The sequence below is a fragment of the Simochromis diagramma genome, unplaced genomic scaffold, assembly GCF_900408965.1.
Source record: "Simochromis diagramma unplaced genomic scaffold, fSimDia1.1 OVJJ01000031.1, whole genome shotgun sequence".
In the NCBI taxonomy this organism is placed as follows: domain Eukaryota; kingdom Metazoa; phylum Chordata; class Actinopteri; order Cichliformes; family Cichlidae; genus Simochromis; species Simochromis diagramma.
This window is the reverse complement of record NW_024386983.1, coordinates 1920692-1944159: the sequence shown is the minus strand read 5'-3', so window position 1 is coordinate 1944159 and position 23468 is coordinate 1920692. Positions and strand designations below refer to the sequence as shown.

General features: G+C 41.4%; 1 protein-coding gene across 8 annotated transcripts in view; it reads right to left on the bottom strand.

The window, feature by feature from the left end:
• The window catches only part of si:cabz01090165.1 (uncharacterized protein LOC100333421 homolog), a 378602-nt gene that overhangs the window by 156264 nt on the left and 198870 nt on the right, over positions 1-23468 (bottom strand). For 6 of the 8 annotated variants that reach the window (XM_040039679.1, XM_040039677.1, XM_040039680.1 and 3 more), the window contains one exon: positions 21169-21357. The gene's annotated coding sequence lies outside the window, so the exon portion shown is untranslated. The other 2 variants (XM_040039676.1, XM_040039683.1) reach the window with 2 other exon arrangements.

Sequence of the window (23468 nt, the reverse complement as noted above, 5' to 3'; positions counted from 1 at the left end):
AGTCCTTGGCCTTATCTGCTCTCTCCCTGCTGCCTGATTTAAGCTCTACGAGTCAGGAGGAAGACGAGCAACTGGAGAAGAATGGGAAAATTAAGAAAGAAGGGATAAGTGCGCACAGGAAGGAATGAAAGAAATTTCAATAAACAAACCAATAAACATGCGTGGTGCTGCTGGCTTTGCTCCTGTGATGTGTGGGGCCCACATTTAAGTCTATCTCACCATTAATGTTGTCCAAGTGATTTTCACAGTGTCGAGTTAAAGCAACCTTTACACGTAATTATGCTAATTTATATCCTGCTGCATATGTAAAACAGAAACTGCAGTTAGTCACCAAGCGAGGAGCACGGCAGACAAGATGGTAAAAATAAATAAATAAACTGGTTTAAAATGCTGTAACGCCAAATTCACTAGAAATAAGTTGGAATTTCAGTCAAATAGTAGTTAAGTTCATTCTCCATCGCTTTCTTTTGATGCCAGTATTGAAAACAATGGCGTCGTTATGTGAAGTAGAGAGCTTGTGGATGACCACATCAGCAGATTATAGTTTGAAAGCTCTCCCTGACTTGCACTTTGGCTCTTGTTAAGTGATCTAAATCATCCTGTTGTTTGCCATTTATTTCAAGGAGATTTTAAGTGAAACAAAAATCAGACGCCACTTCAACCGCGTGATAAAAGACTCGAGATAAATCATGAACAGAGACTTCAGTTTCAGTCGAACTGATGTTTCACTGGGAGAGAAAAATGCATGAAAGAGGTCGGGGTGGATGATAGTATGTGTACGATCCCAGAGCTGCACTGTCATAAGCACAACATCAGATTAAAAGCTTTGAAACTTTTCTTCTACAGTAAACACTGCAGTTTACATCAGGTTGGAGAATCTTTACAGTCCAAGTGTCAGAAAGAAAACAGTAGCATCGCCACTAGTCCCAGTGCTACTGGTACGAGTGTGAACCAGTCACCAGGCAATACCAGCATGAGAACCTCATACATATAAATGAGTGAATGATTGATCCTGCAGCTACTGGTGACCATACAGTAAACAAACACCAACAACAATGTAAAGTCATCTCATCTGCGCTCAAATCTTTTGGATTTTTCCTTTTCTTTGGATCACAGCTCTACTTCCTTACACAGTCTGTTGTTATGTTTCCTTCACCGCGCCGTCCCCACACACAGCTGAGACCTTCACCAACATACGCGCACGCCCAGCGAAACAAAAGTTCAGCAGAGGAGACAAACAAGCCTCTCTGCAAACACCGTTACATTAAATCAAATCAACAGGCAGCAGCACTCTCCTTCTGTTTTCTGTTGCTTTGAGCTCCTGCCTCATTCGTTTATCTGAAGGAGTGAAGAGGACCAAGCACACATCTGCACTTGGTATGACAACCTCGTACATACGAGTACTAGTATGTGATACTATTTAGGATAGCAAACAGCTGATTATTTCAGTGATACAACTATGGTAGTCTCTATCTGAAGATAAGTGAATATCTATAGAATCTGCAGGTAAGGAAGTGATTATTGATATTGTTGCTCAGGAAGAGAGGGCTGTCTAAACATTTGATGATAAGTCAAATGTTTAGACAGCCCTCTCTGGAATGTCAGTGGTTCCAACAATTCATCCAGTGCGCTGTTCGTGAAAGATACTGGACCCCAAACTGTCCCCAGTGCCTCCCTGTGAGTGTATGGAAGTGAAAAAAGAATAACTCACTGTTTAACCACTAAGCCAAAGGTAAAAATAAATAAATAAATAAATAACCACTTACTTGTACTTACAATAACTTACTTACTCTCTGACCAGATATTGTCTGCTGTGATCGCATCAAAATATGACCCAAGTCATCATTTATATCATCTCCATTAATACTCTGTTCTAAATTCCTCTCTGTCCAACACTGGCGATGTTCTTCCTGTTACTCTGAGCTCGAGGTGAGTTCGGCCTTTGGCTGGAGGCTGAGGGCGCCTCGTTTAAATTAGGGCCTGATTGGGTCAGCGTCACTTCACTGCCCTCCATGCTCCCAACGAGACAGTGCAGTCAGCAAACTCCACTAACCTCAGCTGCTCACACACTAAAACCATCAGGATTTAGAGTACACAGATAGGCAATCGTATCTAAGCTACATATGCATGCAAGGAGGAAACACATTTACTGAAATGCATCATCAGGTTTGGAAGCCTTTTTATATACTACGCTTCTTAAGTACATTTGTAAACAATGAGTGGGCCTTGAATTGCGATCCACCCGCTGGATATCAAGGCTACACCGGAAGTCTTGGAAAACCCGCCACTGCAGCTGATTTAAACTCCAGTCACACAGAGACTTCTATGTTACCTTTTCACTTTGTATCTGAGGCCAGCAAAAGAATGATACAGTGGATTGAAATTCTTCATTAAGCCTTAGTTTGTAAGCGGCAGATCCAAGTGCATCCCCTGTGAAGAAACGCACTGCTCACATCCTCCCTTTAATGAGGTGTGCTCAGAGGTGAAGGGGAAAAAGAAAATGAGCTGCTCCCGGGTTTGCATCTATGATACAAATTTACTTTCATGTTGACTGATCCGGGTTTTCATTGGCTGGCAAACCTTGCAATACATCCTCGTCAGTCAGACATGTAACAGACTTGCCAGACCACACAGTGTGAAATCCAGACAGCCTCTCAGTGCCGCAACACAGTTAGCTCACCATTTGCTATATGTCAATGTTTGCCTCGCTTCCAAAACCCTGGATGTTCATCCAGAACTCTGAGTGCTGGTGTGTGTCTGAGCCTGTCTGAGTCAGCGTGCCGCTGCTCGTAAAGGCCGTAACACCAGTGGATTTGGATTTACAAGTCGTGTACACTTTTCTTTAAAGCCCAAACGAGAACAGCTTCTTTACACATCCGTCTGCACAATTAGGATTTGATCAAATCGGTTCATCCTGTCAAAAAAGCACTTATAGCTCCTTTCACTTTTAACCCCAAATTAACTGCACCTAACAGTGTGAAGGGTTAAACAGCCAGTGGGTGGAGCCTCAGTATGCCTGACGACTATATAAGGAAATCCCTTCTGACATAACACACATTTTATTTACATACACTGATGTCACTTTTGGAAACTTTTGGCCAGATTTAATATCAGTATCCACCAGCAGTGTACGCTACATATGGAAGAAAACAAGTGAAGCATAACAGGACATATAATTGTATTGAAATAATGAGTTTCAGCACTAAATTTGTAAAAGAAGCAGCATTCTGGACAAGACCTACATCACATAAGAAATTTCATGACACAAGACTGTTCTGTTATCTGCTGCTGAAAACACTGCTCAGCGGTACAAATTAAAGATGTTGCCCGTGGCTCGATAAGACTGGGACTCCAACTTTAACAAATGACCCATCTTTTTGTGTCCACCAAAGCACAATATCCCTTTGCCCTTAGATCCACTGCGACACGGCGCAGAGCTGACTGTGCATCGTCAGCTGTGGCTGAGAGCAGGAGCTCAGTGTTTTTGAGTCAGCAGCGGGAAGACGCACAAAGATTCACTTCAGATCCACATTTAATTAAACTCTGCAAACTAGACTACGAGATTAGAGCTCAAATCCCACTAAAGGTCTTTACTTGAGTTTGATTCAGAGCAAGAGTCTCGATACTTGAAGCAAGAGTTTGAAAGGGAAAATTACAAAAATAAAAATCAATTAAAACAAACAAAAACAAAGCAACATTTGAAGGATGGCGCAGTTATGTTTCATGGTTTTATATATTTCACATGTGTATTTATAGGACTGCTATTTGCTGATAAAGGCCCTGTGGGTTCATAATAGATTACCTGCATATAAGATGGCATTTACAGCTACCAGTGGCTAAAATCAGCTTTGCACTGGAGAAATGTTTTTAAAAAAAGGGTGATAAAGCTTTGAGGTTTGAAACAGGTCAGTTAGCTCTCTGGAACAAGGATGTGGAAGATAAATGAGAAGAGAAAAAAAGGTAATTGGCAAGATTTTTATTTGAGAACTTTGTTAGAACGAGACAGGCTTCAGTTTAAGAGAAACCTGGTGTGGAAGACACCTTTGGAAGTAAAGCAAAGGGATTTGTGCAGATTTCATGGCTTTTTCATGCTTTGTGGTTGGTCCCACACAGATCCTATGGATGGCTGTGCGGGCTGTCATTCACGTGCTGTAGCCGTTTACTGTCATCAGGGGGCGATGTCACAAACAACAGCTCTGTGGGCTGCTTTTGCTTGTGCTGCTGAAATAAAAAGTCAGTTGAAGCCACTTTCTGTGCTTTGCTCGAGTGTGAAGCACAACAGCTCGAAAGCGAAGGGCTCCCTGCAGATTCATCCGCACTGAGCTGCATGCCTTTGGTTTTCTGGAGCACCGCACACAAGCATCCTCGCTAAGGCTGTAATCTTACGCAAAGTGACACAAACACATATCTGTAAAATAGGCTTTACATGGATCAGCACGGTCCACACTTTGCCTCGAATAAGTGAACGATTACGGACCGGCATCAATGTGTGGAAGCTCCGGCACTTTATAGTTGGCCTTGTTTATCACAGCCCTCTACAGCTCCTGTTTATGCTATAGGCAGCACATTATTCTATTGTAACACTAACGTGTTACACACAAATTAATCAAAGCATATCAGTATCAAATATTTAGAACATGACTGCAAACATGTATGAGTGAAGAGATTTGTATGCATTTATATTTTTCCTGGGTCGAGTTTGTCCTGCAAATTCAGAGCTGCTCACAAAACACCTGATCTGCTTTTCACTTATATCTATTTCTCCTGTCTCCATCTCAGCTGGTACACACTTCCTCAGATAATTTCATTTGGGCAACGTTATATATGCCACAGCTCTGCTGCACACGCTCAGTGGGATATTAACCTGTCCAGGGTGACATACTATGTTCTTCTTTTCTTTATCAAGGTGACTTACTATATTTAATTCCCCTCTTGCATTGAGCAGCATATACTTGTAAAGCCTATTTGTTAAACTGACACTGATATCCCATTGTCTGTGGCTGGTGTTGAATTTCCTTCAGTTTACTGTTTAAAATCAAGATGACTTTCATCTGTCGCCCTCACACACTTTCATTCCATTTCTTTCGCTTGTTTTTCTGGTTTCATACAGGAAAAAAAGAACAGAAAAAAATGAAAATGAGAAAAGAAAAGAAATGAAAATGAGAAAATCTGACCCTCATTTGAATTAGCAAACCTCTGGAATGTTATCAGCGTGAAGCTGAATGAAACTAATTAAGCTGTCCAACAATATTTTCTGTGATCACTGTGGAAATCAGATCCCACTGTGGCAAATTATCCCTGTCACTGTACGACCACCAAAGTGTAAAGCCACCACGAGCTCACACCCGCGACCTCATATCAGTGTTCAGCACAGTGAAGCAGTCTGAAGCTCAACAGTTGGAAAACGCCTCTCATTCATCAAGAACCACTGCACACAGGAGCGAACTGAGGAAAGTGAGTAGGAGTGAGGTTTGTGAAGTGCAGAATGCAAACGCGAAAATGCGACTGGAGCTTTTTAACAAATAAATGTGGCGTCCGAATCTGAAACCAAAAAGCTTGGAAAACAAATAAAAGCCACTGGAAACTCAAACATGCTGTGAAGCTGCGCACGAGGGAAAAAAGAGCAATCAGTGAGTGAAAAACACCCACCAACAGGTGAAGTGTGCTTACTGACAAAATGGTGATAACATTGTGACCACCAACAATTGTTTTAGTTTTACAAACATGCACATCTTTAGGGGACATTTCAACCCGAGCCATCAGCTAATACAAAGAGCTAATACGAGGAGCGCCTCAAAGAGTTCCTGCATGCTTTACGGTGATTTAATGACAGCAAACAGTGAAGTGAGGCTCCTTACATCACAGGCATTCTGAAACTGAAGACTGCATATCAGACTCTGGTTGCCCCAATTTAATACATTTTGCAGAAGTTATTAATCAGTATCAAAGCAGCTGTGGATAATAGATAATTTAACAACTATCTGGAATCCATCAGTTATCAAGAGGAACCTTTTTTCTTTCTTGGCCTCTAGTGAAACGTACGGTTATCCTGATAACATGCAGTTGATATCTGTGCCAAGGCTTCCCATGAGTGCAGATAAATTAGAAAATGCCAATAAAAAGCTAAAGCGTTGGCAGCTGGTGGTCTTGAGATTACGTTTCAGAAAATGGATTCCTCTCTACGCTCCACGCAGACTGTTCATGTAGCCCAGCCCTGCTTGGATTTAACCGCTGCAGCTTTTGTCTTGATGCATGCTCAATCATCCAGGTAAGAAAACCCCCAAATTAGTTGATGGTTAATGATAAAGGAAGTGACCTCGCAGCACATTGTTTGTCAGTGGTGCTAGTTTCAGTCATTGTGCAAACGTTTTGTTTTAAAAAGGCTGGTTGAAGCTGCAGGTAGCTGAGGGTGAAGAAATCCTCTGGATGAGTGAGGAAATGTTCCTCCCACTGAAAACGCTACGTCCAGCTGAACACAATCAATGTTTGGAGATTTATCAGCTTTTAAATCATTTTAAATTTCTGTTGACTGTTGACAAATTACAACTAATCGCTTTTTTCCAAATAAACATTTTTTCAGTAATTGCGTTCATTTCACCTCACTGGGGAAGCCCCCAGCAGCCCAGGCCCACTGGAGTGTAACTAAAGGAGGGTTTAGCAACAACTTACAGAGCCCTGTCACTGCTCATTTAGCATTTAATTTTCTCCAAAATGTAGGAAATTAGGGGTTAGGGTGATGGCTACTTCTCAGGAATTATAATTTAGACATCAGAGGGTTCACTGGCCAGTACTCGGACTTCACATATTCAAATATAAGCATCATTACAAGCAGAACTCAAAACTCGTTCAGGGGCAACAAGGGGGTTTTGGAGGTTTCCTGTGTCATCAGCAGATGTCGAGAAAGCATATTGCTTAAAAGATTTGCATTTACATTTGGAGATTTGTTACATTTGGAGATTTGTTACATTGGGAGATTTGTTACATTGGGAGATTTGTTACATTTGGAGATTTGTTACATTTGGAGATTTGTTACATTTGGAGATTTGTTACATTTGTCACGGCCCTGGCTGGGTTAGGGCCTGTGTGGGCGAGTGTTTGGCAACGAATCCTTTTTAGTTACTTTTCAGTTTACTGACCAACGCTTGTTTTGTTTTGTTTCTTTAAATGGTGATAGCAGCTTGTCCGTCTCTTTTAGTTGAGTTATTAATAGAAACTTTAATAAAACTCTTTAATTTAACCGTTTTGCCTCTCTGTCTCGTTTTTCTGACCCGGACACTTTTGTTACTTTTCCTAATCGCCTGGACCCTTTCAGAGCAACGTAACACATTATATTTATATTCCTACAGATTTTGTAAAGATGGCTTCGCCCTGTAACAGAATGACGTTGACCTAGAAAGACACGATTGCCACACATCTATTCTCATCATAACTGGGATACTTTTTCCACAAGAACCCCCAGCAGCTGTCTTCCTGCTGCTTCATGTCAGCGCCCCTCCGCCCACCTGTGCTCTGTGCTATAGGCACCAAAATAAATAGCGCAGCTCCCAAGGTCACGTCAAGGTGAGGGATACACCAAACTGTCAGAACACTGCGTGTGTGAATATTTGGCCCTGCAAGTTCCAAATATATGTTGCTGTAAACATTGTTAAAATAAGAAGAGACAACACTGAAACGGTTCATATTCACCACAACCAGAATGTCACAATTATAGAGGACGACAATGCAGAATTATTCTACAATAAATGAATCCAATTCAAAGCTTTCTGATACAACATGACTCTCAGGGAATAACAATTACTGCAGTATAAATCCGATGGGATGTCAGGTACAGTAAAAAACTCTTTATATAAATGGCAAGAGAAAATTCAGGTGTCTCTGCAGGAGGCCAGAGGATTACACGTGTAAAAGACTGTTCGTGTTTCTTGGTTGAGTGATGTGGGCCTAACTGAGACACACAGCATGGATGAGAACAGTCTGTACACTTAATTACAGGATTCATATTCTCCACTGCTCTCCCTGACACTCGTCTTTAAACTGTTTTAAGTCTTTCTTCAAGTTCTGTCTCGTTGTATTCCCGTTGTTTTCATTACATGATCATATATGAGCTGGACTGAAGAGTTAGTGAACTTTTGTCCTGCGTGCTGTGTTTGGCACTGGGTTTCTTTCTGGACTGTTTCATAACTTAAAGCCTGACCATCAATACACCAAAACATATAAATACGTTTTAATGTTTTAAAGTTTGAGGCATTTTAACAGGGCTGTGGGGACGACTCACTTTTGAAGCCAGCCTCAGGTGGCATCCAGAGGAACTGCAGTTTTATCCACATCAGCTTCATTTTCATGCAACTTGTTTAGTTTAAAAGATGCTGACACTTCTGACTCTGAGTCTGGATTATATTTTTATCAAGTTACATTATTCAAACCATGCAAGATATTAACTGTTTTTATCAATCTACAACCAGCATGTGGTACAATCCATGTGAGATTTTCCTGCGTGTCTTAGAGTAGGACAGATGTAGAAATTCTCTCTCAGGAAGAATAACTGAAAAAAGCCAGATCACATTCTTCTGGTCAGGACGTACAAAAGAAATGTGCACAGATGAACCACTGTCTGATGAAATCTCAGCAGATATAGATAGGCGAAGTATATAACTCCATCCTTTTAGGGATAAAGTGTAAAATTACCATGACATTCACATTCACTGAGCCACCACACACAGACCTGCTGGGGCTCCTCAGGGGGGCATTAGCACACAAAAGCAAAGCCAAGCAGCAGATCAGGCTGCTGTTACTGCCAAACAGTCAGGCCTCAGGAATTCATTTTGGCACAGATGAAGAATGAAAAATTGCTCTGACATTTACAGCACACATCCCGCTGCAGCAGAGTCGACAAACAGTGGGAGACAGCCACAAAACTAGGTTAAGATTTTTGCCATTATTAAGTTATCCTCACTAATTCGTAAGATTAGGACTGAGATCCCACATTAGAACCAAATTTCTCTGAGCTTTCATTGCAGCGTGCAAATCCAGGGATGCTAAGACGACCACAGATTTTAGTTGGGTGAGCGAATTAGCTGAGAAGCTAACTATAAAACCTGTCATGTTTATCTAGTGTAAGTCGACCAGAGCTCAGTTGGTGTTTCAGTGGTGAACCAAAATTATTTCACCTACTCACTGGGTGCACAGAGAGAAAACTGAATAGAACAGAAAATAGACCTTAAGGAAATGTAAACCTGGCAGAAAAGAAACAACTTCTCCAGTTAAGTTTAATAAAAAACACAGAAACTAAATGGAAACTTAGAGCTGGAATTGGGTTGCAGAGTGGCTCGCAGGCATCATTTTAATACTAGTCAAACCTCTTGAGAGGTATGCAACCCTCCATGGCATCAAGTTTTTTATGCAAATATTGACATGTGGGTTATCCACAGAAACCTTAGAATCTCAGCTAAATGCTCATATAAACCATTTCTACAACAACCAAACACAGTGAGAACAAGCAATGATTAAAAGAGCAGTTACGTAATTGTGAAAAAGTCTTCTAAACACACACAACGGAGCCACGAACTCTCCCGACTTCATGTAAAAAGGAAACCAAAGCCTGGTTAGCTAGCTGGGCTCTCACAGATCCCCAAACTCCAAGTTTCAACACGCTCCGACCAAAATCCAGTGAACCAGCCACAAAGAAGACCACCATGGAATCATAAATCTTGGCACAGATGATGTTTAAATGTTGATTACTGACTATCTGTGTTCCAGCCTCAGTAACTTTGACACAGTAACAACTGCTGCAGTATTTAAACCTCTGATGAAATCTGTTAGCTTTATTTTGATACCAAGATTGTTTACACAGAGTTTGTGATTGCAGAGAAATACTCCATGCAGGAGGCTCAGAAAGCCCTTTGGGGCTCACCAGAACAGCACCTTTTGAGTTGCAAGGGTTTCCCGCCTAAGAAACACCTTTCATAAACAGCTTTCCACTCTTTTCTTTTCCCCTTTTTTTCCACCGGTGGGCTCACCAGTGTTACCAGTGTCTGCCTCTGAGACAGCTTAGCTGAACTCTCTTTAATCAGGAATAATTAACCTTGTGAATTGAAAACAGTGTATTGTCTGTAAATTTACAGTATGTGCGTGTTTCATCAGTGTACTATTTGACTTGTCACTCCAGTGGTCATTCAGCTGATGAAAAGAATTTGAAGAGCTCTCAATTTGATTGGTTATTTACGGTTTCTTGAACAGACAGAGAAAAACTATGAAGGCGCACCGTGTCGTTGGGACTGCTGTTCAACACTGAACTCAGTATGACTGTGTGTCTGTGCACCGCTGCCAATTAAATGATAATAGAAAATACCAGGGAAAAGAATTATGGAAGTGTTTCTCTCATCGGTGAAAAGCGGGCATGCCATCACATAATGACATACAGTAAACACACCCATGAATGTGCTGTTAGAATTATCATCTCTGCTGCCACGAATTCATATTTGACAATGAATGCTTTGAGTGAAAGATAAAGAAAATATTAACCACACTGAGAAACTGAGACTCTTTTTAATTGAGAACAGTGTGAGAAAACCTTGAAATAAACATGATTATCTCCAACAAACTAAACAACGAGGAGGTGGGAACCAAACAGAAGCTACACAAAGCTTATCCACTGTTTGAGCAGCTCTGATACCTCCGCAATAAATCAGCCATTGTGAAGAAATGCTTTGAAATAATAAGAGTGTGATGTTTTATGGGACTGATGCCGCAGTGAGACAAAACAATTTCATGCAAATAAGAAACAGAAATTAGAAGGCAGATATTGAAAATGAAACACAGAAATAAAAACATGAAAATGTTAAATAATACTAAATAAATACTAAAAATAGAGCACAAACTAATGGATGAAGTATCGAGATAGGTATGACGAACCTGCGATGTTACAGAAATATAATAATCGAAAAATGGGCATTTGGATTTGTGAAAAAAGTCCCGCCCAACGAGCATGCCGGGATCTCTTTGTACTGATGGTGCCTTACATCTTGTTGCCCCATCCAGTATATTTTCTCCTGACAGGTTTCGTCTTTAGGTTCAGAAGTACCTAAAAGGTAGTGAAGGGTTTCTTGCTTTGGCAATGAATCACTAACTAACCTAACATACATGCCTTTGGTCTCTGGGGAGAGCGGGTACCTGAAGGAAATTCATGGATGCACAAGAAGAACATGAAAACTTGACACAGACACAGAGAAGGCCGACAGACTCTGAAATGTAACATAGGTTTACGAATAGAATGAACAAACTGATGAAAGTGATGAAACTAACACAGAAACGTGAAGCTGAACAAGAAATGGAGTTTGGGTTTGACCGTTTCTGGTTTTGTGGCACAAAGTCAAGCCAGTTATAGCTTACCCAGTTTGGTGTGGAACTGGAGTGAAACCTTAAACAGAGCCAGCTAAACAAAAAACACAAACAAAACAAGTCAAAGCCACAAAACATCGCAGAAGAAAGCAGCAGCAGCTATCAGAAATGTATTCAAAGTGCTCATTGTGTTTTCTTAACTGCTAGTTGGTTTTTTTTACTGAACTCTGGCTCATTTTCCCCTTGGTGTGGTTCTCTGGTGCACACGGTGATCGCACTCGGGTACAGACCAAAACAAGGTCTCAGTGCAGTTCCAAATGAACTCCAGAGTGGATGATGGGAATGGTGGGAATGTGATCCAACCTCCATCTGAACCAACACCAGGGGTACATTCCAAGTTTTAGCTAAAAACATATGCTTTGTATTTTGGGATTCAGCGAGGTACTACAGATGTGCAAAAATCTATACGGGCTAGATGCTAGCTGTGAAAGGAACATAAATTCTTCATGTTCTCCAATAGTGCAGAACACCTTCTTCCTGGCAAACGAATGACTGAACATTCTTACGTGACGCATTTTGGTTCACTTGGAGTTCACGTGGAACTCCAGCATAAACCATGAACTCCAGGCAATGCCCCAAGTCACTCTGCAGGGAAGATATGATGCCCACACTGTGGAGGACAGAGGAACAGCCTCTGGAATTAAGATTTGAACTACCGTCAGTTCTGGTCACCTAAATTCAACTACATACAGATCTATGGAACTGGATTTCTTAAAAGTGTCTTCTGTCCATCCATCCAGATGTTGTTGCACCAGACGTCTACTTTGAAATGTTGGACTAAAATAGTATCTAGTCTTAAATCCTCGATTGCCTGTGGGGGTCTGAAGGGCTAAAATAATAACAGCATCCGTAAGCACATATTCCCCTGATTTCCCCAAACAAAACTAAAACAACTGCTGACTCAGCACAACTATTGAATAATAACACCAATGAGCCTTGTGCCTTTAGAAATAAACTCCATCATCATAACATCATTTGTGCAACATTTTGGGTTCACAGTCTTGCTGCGCAAGAGCATCAGGAATTCTTCAAAGTTCTCACACGGCTGTAAAATGTAGACGCTCACTCAGCCTCCTGCGCGCCTGCTCTTTGCTAACAACACCTCCGGAGAAGATGAAGGGTTGTGGGTGGGGGTGGGGTGTTGTGCGGAGGAGAGGTGGAGCCCATTCGAGGCATTTTATTTGCTACTCTATCATCAAAAGTGGATGTGTGTTATTGCTGAAGAAGCACCATTATAATTGACAAACCGTAGCTTTGTTTGACAGTCCAACTCGTAGCCAAAGTTTTTTTTGCACAGCCAGCAGGAAATGCACAGCCAAAGCCTTGAAGCTGCTGACATTAAATAATATGACAAGTCAGAAAAGAGCAGGGACTTTAATGTTAATTGTGCTCACATTTAGAAGTGCCAGCATGTCGGATTACTGATTCAAATATCAGAGGTGAAACAGAAGTAACGATCACACATTTAAAAGGTGCTTTAAACTGGCCAGCTTTACAGAAGAGATAAATGTTGAGAGGTACATCTAAAAAAAAAAAAAACACCTTTATGGATATTTTACATTTTCATACTGTTTGTTTTTGTATCTCATCCACCAGGATACTGGTTGTCAGGGGCGTGGCTTCTTTGATTGATACAGGCAGCTTGAGCCAAAGGCTACCTGCTAGATCTCAGCTCCATCTGAGTCGACCGCTGATTTTTTTTAACCAAATTTAATAAAAGCTAATAAATAATTTGGCTTGTCCTGTGGCTAATTGTACAAACACAAATGTTATGCTTCATCTTTGGTGATTTTGCAGCGTTTTATCAGTGTGTTACTGAGCACTTATTAGCAGGAATGTGTTTCTGAATGCAGCGTGTTAACCAAGCTTTCTAATATTAGCTTATGAGCTCACTCTGACTCCATACACTAACAATGGCATCCAAAACGCTAACGCTCAGCCCTCAAATGACAGAATCCAGAAACTATAGCACTGTGATTACTTCTTCTCTGCTAGATTAGATTTTTTCTGCATTATTTCTCAATATACATATAATTTTGTTGAGAATAAAACCTCATTTTGCTCCCCTGTGCCCATCACTGTAGAGGCGTTGCTGCACCTCTTCCACTGAATGACCATGAAAGAAACACAGCGGTATACAGGGTGCACTGTAATAGGCCTGTCTGCTCCACTGCTTTGTCCAGATCAATAAAGTTATAAAGCGACACAGAGAGGGAGCCAGTAAGGCCAAGCAGCCTGTCGGCAGCCGGATGTGTCCTCGGTCCCTTGGCTGAGTCCACCGCTGCTGTCAGGACTGTAATATGTCTGTTGACCTTGAGTTTACAGCGAAGGGAAGAGGGAGCGCCACACACATTAAGAGCTATTCTGCTTCCAAAAGTGTTTTCAAAGTTCAACAGCAGCAACAGTATGTTTACATTTATGGGTATATTTATGGCATTTGCCTCTTCGCAAGCTCAGTATTCATGGAGCTTTGGCCAGACAGCTCCAGGGAGCAGACAGCCCTTTTCCCAGTCTTCTTTATATTTACAGCATCTGAATGGCTGGACTTTAGGTACCTTGATGCAGCAGTGATGTACTAAAAGTTTCTATAAAATAAATTGTTTGCATTATTTTATAGAAAAGCTGAGGAGACGGAGGCTAAAAAAAGCTTATCACTGCAAAGAAATATTCAGCATTCAAAGGAAGCATGGCGTGACTTTTGATAACTGGTTGTGCTTCAGTACTGAATTATGATCAAAACATTTAAATATTAACAATTTTGCACGTTTGTAGCTCTCCACTCTTCTCTCATCACTCATTCTGAGTTTGATAAGATGGCATTTTTTTAATATAACTGAGTGGAGTATAAAAGCTTCACTTCCTTAACAGGTAAAGGAGTGAAGATGTGAATATAATTATTGCATGGCCTCCACCTAATTTAAGGATATCTGCCTGAAATCCATCGTGCTGCAGTTTGTGTCCATAACACGGCGGGCAGTACCAGGTTTTTGTTCATTGGTAGATCACTACAGTCGAAGCACTCTTGGTCAACATGAACCCCACATTACTCCAGACACATCCATTGGTGTTTATGTATGAATGTGATACGCAGGCCGCGGTGTGATAACGATAATGTATGGAAAACGATGACGTTTGACCAGAACCGCATCCAACTCCACAGCAAAGAAGCTGAGATATCCCCAGATGAGTGAAAACAGTTGACCCAGTGAAGCAGTTCTCATAATTATGAACCTGGAATCATTTTAAACTGCACAAAGAAAGATGGACAACGGTTTAACTATGTTTCCTAAAACTGATGCAGCAGCCTCTGAACTTCTTTTCACAGAGGATACTGAGATTTATATCATGCATCATCATTAAGTATATTGGGATATGAATCTTGTATAACCAGACCTCAGTAATTTCAGCTCTACGGAGACTGCAGTAGCCTCAAGTTTGAGTGTGACCACTTTATCATTGCAATTGTGGCCGTGGTAGTTACAGGCCCATTACAGCCAAACTCCCAAAGCTGCTCTTTCTGCTGCGAGGGCATTTCAAACTGCAACCTCTGTCTGAGACGCAGGCAGAATTGGTGGGTTTCCTAATGACTGTCCTGGTGTGGTGTGCAGACAACACCAACACATCGTACAAGTGCTTAATTAATAGCAAACAACATATCAGCAAGAAATGCTAGTTTGGGCAAACAAATCTCAACAACTTTACTTTTTCTCTGTTCCATTTAAATTGTCCATGAGACAGTCGTATCTGTAGGACTTCCTCTAAAACCGCAGTGCAGCCTGTTGGCCACCGAGCAGGTTCAAGAGTTTGGTCTTGGGCTCAAGCAATGGTAATGACTAGCAGAAACGAACAACCTCTCGTCTCAAACGCAATTCTCTGATCTTTGAGCCTCTGTGACGCATCAGAAAACGCACTGGAAGAAATGTCAAGGCTCTGTAGTCATACTCATTGTATTTCTCTTTGTCAACACGCTTACGCCTCCATTAATGCATTTTTAATATTAATATGTTATAACCTTGTGCACAGCTTCATAAATCTTACATGTTAATAATATTAATAAGGGCAATGTGTAAACTTTTGTGACATTGTGCAGGTGACACTGCTGAGTACACGTTGTGACCTACAGTGGCCTTTAAAACCATTAAACAGCATCTTTAAAGGCAGGAAGTTAAAACAAATGTTGTTATTGCCACTGTAGCCTTTGTTTCATTCTCATTTACTCAGCTTTACCATTTTCTGCTCACTTTTTTCATAAAGTCTGTATTTTTAAACCAGTGCTCTTTAGTTGAACTGTTGGTTGGTTTAGGAGAAGATCGAGTTTAGGCTGAAATAAAACATTTCTAGCACCTGTTTAAAAGCTTTAAATTTTCTTCTGGTGGGATTCTAGCATGACGAGTCCCCATTCTTCTACACGACATGGAAAATTTAGGGCTTTCTTGATTTTACAGTTTTTCATTTCTGAGCCTGGGCTCGCAGATGTATATGAAAACTGAAGAAAACAACAGTATAATGGTTGGACTTTTACTTTATGTAACCCCTGAAGGTTTGTCATACCACAGTGGGATTAGACAAGGTTAACACCTGACCATGGCGAACCGTTGCGGACATTGCAGGTCAACCCAGTATCACAGCAAAGCGCATAACAGACCTGCCGGTCCATCTTGTGGAAGTCTCTCCTAGGCTTGAAGTGCCTTGCAGTACCAGCAGAGGGCGATAATTCAAAGCCAACATAAAAACAGCAATGGGCTTTCAAAGAAAGCCAGCTTTTGTCCCTCTTTTGGGGGGAAACTCCCACTGGGTTTAAATCTGGGACTCTCCACCATTTGACCTTAGAACTGAAGAAGCTTCTCGGATGAGAGGTGAAACGTCTTCAAGCAACTTAAAGAAGTCCAGACGCTTTTCTTCCCAAGCTCCTTAGCTTTCAAAGAAACATTCCCCAATACAGATCAGCAATCTAGCTTAACCTTACCTGGCATACAGGGTCAATAACGACTTGTTGGTTTTAATTCACTGTAGCTCTCTGCTGCAACTTAAACATTTCACGCTTATGGGAGGTAAAGCATGACACCCACATGATGGACCAGTGGGTCTATTATATGCTTTGCTGTAATATTGGGTTGCACAGAATGCTAAAATTTTGCACTGAAAATGGCAAAAGATTGTTGAGTTTCCTGTTCCGAGCCCAAACTGGGATACATCTGCCCATAAACGAAAACGAGTTAAATGCCACTGCCCCATTTCCACACACTGGACCATTAAGACCACAACCTCAGGGATGTGTAACCAGCAACACGCATTCACAAACCTGTTTAGTCAGACAGCACGTGATGAGACTAGCATATGAAGCTAATGAGGGATTCTGCAGTCTGCAGCTCATTCCAGCACCGAGGGGAATTTGCATAACGGTGGGAAATAACTATAGTAATGATTTAAGAAAAACTTTTGCTGTCACACTAATGCCAAACTGTTGCATTCACATGGTAACTGAGCGCAAACTGCTCTGCAGGTATCAGCTCAAACACGGAAGCTTCACTGCTAATGATGACTATTTATGAGGCCGTTATCTTGTCACACAGCAGAACTCAACAGCACAAACAAGTGAGAGGTGGAGAGGGAAGCCTCTTCAGTATGTAGGCCACGCTTTCATGACTAAACTTAAACTTCAAAACTTTGTTTTTCACGTTACTTAATCAGACAGAGCTGAATATTCAGTAAAGAAACCTTCAGATGTGTAAAATCTTGAGATGACGTCCCCAAAAACAACAGCAGCCACCTTCTCCTGCCGTGGCTCTGTTGTTTTCCCGACTCGTCTCACAGCCTTCACTCTCATTATTGCTGCTCTCATCCTGTGTCTGTACTTCTTATTATTCTGCTTGTGACCATTAGGCCTGCTCATCTCATTACTGTAATTCTGATTCAAGGTCCACACCTGCCATTACTGTGAGCACTCTGTCTCATTAGGAAACTCCTGTCACTGCAGCAGTGAATGCGGCAGCAGCAAATTAGTTGTGATAGAAAAGCCTTCAATGACACGCGGAGTGGCAGTGGGAAAAGATGCGAGTCTGTGTGCGTGTTTGTGTGTGTTAATTAATCAGAGAGACAAACTGCATCTGCGCATTGTTGTGCATCTTGCATTTTGTGAGAACAGAAGAAGTGAAGTGTGCAGGTGAATGCAGGTTTGCTGTACTCAGGGGCCCATTTCAGCGTGTGTTATGAGATCTATAGCTACCTAATGGACCTATTTGCTTGTCCAAGTTGCTTCAAACGATTCAGCCGGAGCAAGAAACTAATGTGGCTATTAAGGCTGCATTACCCTAAGTCAGTGTTTCTCTGCACCGCGCTCTCGCACAAACACACACGCACTTTAATTGCGAACTCTTTGTAATGTTTTCTTCTATTACCAGTTTGTGTAATTCCCTTCAGTGCGGTCACCCTCGGGCTGCTGAACTCATTGCAACTTGCCACAGATTGATGAGCGTTAACCTTTAAAAATGACTTTTAAATCTTGTTTTCTGCTTTTAAAAAAAGAACTGGATTATTTTTTTGAGTCTTTTAAACCGTTTTAAATGCATCTTGCAGGAAAGCAGGACTGTCATCCGGTGCATAAAACTCATTTATCTACCTCCTTTTTTAACCCAGTGGAGTAAACTGTCTGATGTCATGTTTGATGTCAAGGTAACATGCAGCGGGTTTGTGTCTGCACCGTTTCATTGATTTTCACATTCTCTAGTGGGTAGAAACTTCAGCTGAAAATGAAACAGCGAGAACGGCAACGGTAACTCAACTTTTCATCCTGTTAATATTGCACGACTTTGCAACTCCTGTTATCGTTTCATTTCATAGTTAAAATCAATCCTTATTGGAATAACACAAAAATAACTGCACACAATAAGTGAACAAATGACTTCTGCAGCACTGAAATCAGTAACAACGCTCGGCTCCATTAGTTTTAGAATACGACAAAGTGAAATATGCAAATGTAGCAGTGGATAGAAGACGCTTTACTACAGCAGTCTCAGAGTTAAACTCTCCAGCAAGCCATAACTTTATTCTTTGTTATTCTCTGTGGGCTATTCTTTCTTCCACAAGCAGATATGAGTTATTAGTACAGTTCCAGCTTAAATGCCAGTATCGTAGTTTCTTATTCCTAACACAGAACATATGTCCACAAACACTAGACTCTCAGACACAATCACATATTTCCAACAGATTTTCTGCAACGTCCAAAAGAAGCGAACTGCTCAGCAACTCAGTAGGAGGTGTGAGCGTGAAGCCCATCAAGTTCTGAGTTCTTTAAAAATCTGATGGTTTGCATGGTTTAAATGCAGCCAGTTTCATTGCCATCATGTTGAGCACCTTTTGCTTCCAGTACAGCTTCTACAGTACGGATCACTGAGTCTCTCACTCCAGTATTTTACGTCGCTAACGTGCAGAGAGCGTTAACATCAGCTCCGCTCACATGGTTCGATTTTAATGAATTCACAAAGCTCGTCCTCATTATCATTATTGCTCTGAAGGCGATAGTCAGAGACACTCACACTGCACCTGGTTTCAGGAGTTTTCCGATTCACAGAAATGTGGAGGGACTGCACTGTGTGTCAATGTAAATATGAATAAGAATAACTTCATTGATCCCAGAGAGGAATTCACGTCTGACTTAGCTCACCTGCTATTTGAATGAGACTCGAAAAGCCTGATGGCTGTGGGTGCGAATGATTTTCTGTATCTCTGCATTATGCAATGCAGAGGTAGGTTTTTTTGTTTTTTTGTTCTGTAAGGATGTTATAAAGTAGGTCACCAAAGCTGCTCCGGATGGCTTCCAACATCTTTATTGTGCATCTTTCAGCCACCTCCCCCAGTGTGTCCAGTCAGGCTCCAGTTACAGAGCCAGCTTTCCTCACTAGTTTGTTCAGTCTCCTTGCATCCTTGTTTCTGATTCTTCCTCCCCAGCAGACTGCAGCATAGAACAGCACAAGAAATCTCAGTTTTCTTAACAAAAAGAAGCAACTTACAGGATCCAATTTAAACTCTTACTTTTTGTTTTAAAGGCACTTAACAGCCGAGCCCCTTCTTACTGGTCTGAGCTCCTATTTATTTGTGCTCCAGAGAAAACCACGAGGTCCAGTTCAAAACTAATGTTTTCCATTCCATGTGGCGACAGAGCCTTCTCTGTGGCAGGTCCCAGACTTTGGAATAGACTTCCCCTAAATATTGCATCTGCACAAACACATTTTAAATCGTTACTGAAGACACATTTTTATGGTATTTTTATGACACATTACATTTTTAAATAAACTTGACCTGACTGTGCCCCTTTTAGCATAGCTTGTCTGTATTGAGGACCAATCTAGTTTGCTATCTAGGTGTAAGCCTAGATATTTATATTTTGTTACTACCTCTTTGTCCACCCCCCAAACTTTCACAGGATGGCGGGGAGGCCTGAATCATTGAAAATCTACTATCATTTCCTTCGTCTCCGAGGTGTTCAATATGAGGTCGTTTTTGTGATCCCTATATTCAGACACACACCACAGTGGCGGTGTTATCCGAGTATTCTTGGATGTTACAGTACTCAGAGTTGTAGTGTGCTGTATACAATGTGAAAAGCTCTCCTGTGGAGCCCCCATGTTGCTCATTAATGCCCCAGAAACTCAGCTCCCCAACCTGACAAACTGTTTCTGTCAGCTAGTCTGTGATCCAGGAAACAAATGAGGGATCTACGTCGATCTCTGTGACCTTGTCTTCGTCCAAGTTTGACTGGATGGTATTGAAAGCGCATAACTCTCACACAGGTGCCAGATTCCTCCACATGAGCTAGGGCTTGGTGAAGCATGTAAACGACAGTATGGATGCAAACTGCAGGGGTTCAAGTTTGTCTATGACCTCCAGTCTCAGTCGGTGTGAAAACAGCCATTCCAAGGTTTTATGGGATGTAAGGGCCAGTGGTCCGTACCGTTTAGTTCAGTATAATTGCAGAATGTGCATGGCATCCATAATTGTCAAAGGACTTCCTTGAGTGGATTCCTCCACCAAGAGCTGTATCCCAGTGCCTGTGATCATGGAGAGCAGGTGTGGATAGCAACCTGGAGCGCTGTTTGTTAGACAGGCACTGGAACACTGTCTAAAAAATGTTTCACATCTGTAAATTTGTGTACATTTAATTACATTTGACTTTCAACAAGCAACCTTAAAATAGCAGTCGAGCTGGAAGCGGCTCACAACCGGAGAAGGAGATGACCGTAAACGGAGGCTGACGTCTGTTTTTTTTTAATGGAACGAGAACTTTATGATAACAGTGAATCCAAGGCAATCGCTGATATGCACAAAGAATAAAAGAGTATCATCATCCTTAGAAAATCCTACAAATTCTGAGAATGCATGAATTTATTGAGGAGAATACAGAGATTCTGACCTGTGACTGAAATAAACACAAAGCTGCATGAGAAGAAAAAAAGTTGGAATACTTACATTTTTATAGATAATGTAAATCTGCAGCCTGCCTCTCCTCCAGAAACGTCTCACTGCCCTGAATTTTAAATGTCCACCCTCATTCAAAACCATGTAGGTCGTGTTTTCATACCATTTCATTCCATGTCGTCAGAAAAAAGGACAGAGTATATATAACTGAGTGTGTGCTGATGTAGAGTAGCTGCCAGTTTCATATGACTGGATTACTTTAAGACAATAGAGTTAAATGTAATTATGTAAACTAAATTAAAGGCAACCACAGTCAGTGCCAGCAGTGTCACACTGAGCAGCAGCTTAACTCTTTACCAGGGAGGGGGGCCGTCCTCTTCTTACAGGGTTTATCGCAGCGATGGTGCTCATCCGGGTTCACGGGCTCATCCGTGTGGTGCACACGCCCTCGTAAATCGGACTGGAGGACCCAGCAGGCGCTCGTTAAAAGTCCTGTAAGTCTATCATTGGCTCAGTCACCTGCCCGTCAAAGTCTGCCAAGTTTGCCTGCACAGAAAGATCAAAAGGAGAGAAGAAGTTAAAAGTTGAACAGATGGAGGGTGGAGCAGGAGGAGGCTGGTGCCATTGGGCTTCTTATCTTATCAGTGACACAGTGATGGAGCTCATTTTGACTGCTTATTAATCAGTCAGTGCTCAATTACAAACATTTCACTTCGGCTACAAACAACTCATGTTTTGGAAAGATGTCTTTCATCATCTAACTTCTAAAAGTAATGAAACCCAGTGTCAGCATCATGCTAAGGTGGTCTGCCAAAGCCTTAGCCAATGAGAGGGTCAGACTCACTCACAAGAAAGACTTATGTCTGAAGGCTAATAGCATTACCAAATCTGACCCCAGCATTGACTCTGCATATTATATACAATTTCATTTAGTGTTCAACATTTGTTTGTATTCAAAACTACTTAAAATTGAACCTCGTGCCAGCTGAGAATCCCCCAAAACTGCTGTGGCATATTTAATACTGATTTTAAAGATCTGGGGACGTCCCCACCACCTGATGTACCAAACATGTCTGATCATTAGGGCTGCACTCTCAGGTTCAGTTGGTTCAGTCGGTTTAGCCGTTATCCTCTGATTCAACCAAGAAGTTACTGGTCTCACAGTTGTGCTGATTGTTTAAGGAGAAAAGTGTTATCAGTTATCAGTACTCTTTCAGGCTCGCTTAGAATTATTTGACAGCAGGAGGGACGGACTGCCTGCGTACACATTTGCAGAACCATGGACTCAGTCAACCCTAATGGCGATGGCACAATTACGTTTGGATTTTCTGAACTTGTAATCAAATTTGGCTCGAAAGAAATTAGCACCACATCAAACGAGTCATGGGCGTGGCTACATTTTGTAAAAACTGTTGCATGTCACTGTTCATATGGCATATCAGCTAAAAATGGTGACTCGTGTCTCCATTATTATGTTCCACTAAAGGGTTTGAGCGTGGATATATCCCAGTTTTTATATATTTGCCCCAGTAATGGCTTTATAAAGGCAGGATTATCCAACCACAGCTTAACTGGTCAACATCTGCAGATGGGAAATCTCCATGCTCATAAAAAGATATCAAAGATTTTCACTGGTTTATACACTTTCTGTATAAGATTAACCACGGGTTCAGCAACATCAACTGTGTGACTCCACTTATCTGGACCATCATATTAATGTTTACATTTGAGAAGGTGATCAGTTCCCTTTAACCTTTACTCTTAGCTGCTTTGTGCTATACATGTAAACACCGTAATGTGTCCCAAGAGTTACATGTTATTATTCTGAGACACTTTAAAGACACGATTACCAACAGATGGCTCCTGCCTGAGTTATTTTCTCCAAACCACATAAAAAAAACGGAGCAAAGAAGAAAAAACAGGTTCTCTGCTTCACACATTTACTTTCATTGTTGTTTATGCAATCAGCAGCACAGAAGGAAGTCATCTTTTACCAATCAGTGGTCTGATTAAACCTTAAATCCGGAAACAATCAAGATTTTCTAAGGGGAATATCATGTTTTAGAGGCAACATGATGATACTGAGTTTGGCTCTGTTTTCTATCACAGGGTTTGACTTAAATGAAAACAAAGGCACACGTTTGATGACACAGCTACCATGTTTTATACAGTAAGCATAGTGTGGCTACTGTGGCTGCCTCAAGCAAGTTTTAAAAATCATCAGCTGTTCTTCTCAGGCTTCAGGCTTTGTCACTGTCTTAATGTGATCACGGCCATGCCAGTGAAACAGATGCTCCTTCTTTAAACAGATTCTGTATCGATGTCATGTTTTTTGTACACTGCATGAAAACACCACCAGATGGCAGTATGCACCGCTAAACAATATGCTGAGCTCAGTGAGCTGTGAAAGACAATGACTGGAGAGAGAAGACAACATAAAACTCAGAGACGCACACGGTCAAAGATTTTGACAGGTTACTACACATGTAACCCAACAAGATGTAGATTTAAAAACTGCTCAGGACACAAATACTATCACCAAAACATACAAAGCAACAGTTTGTGGGTTTTAGCTATGAGGCCATGTGTGATTGGATCTTATCATTCATGCAGTTCAGTTGTATTTTGGGACTCTATAGTTTTCAGTCACGTGACCG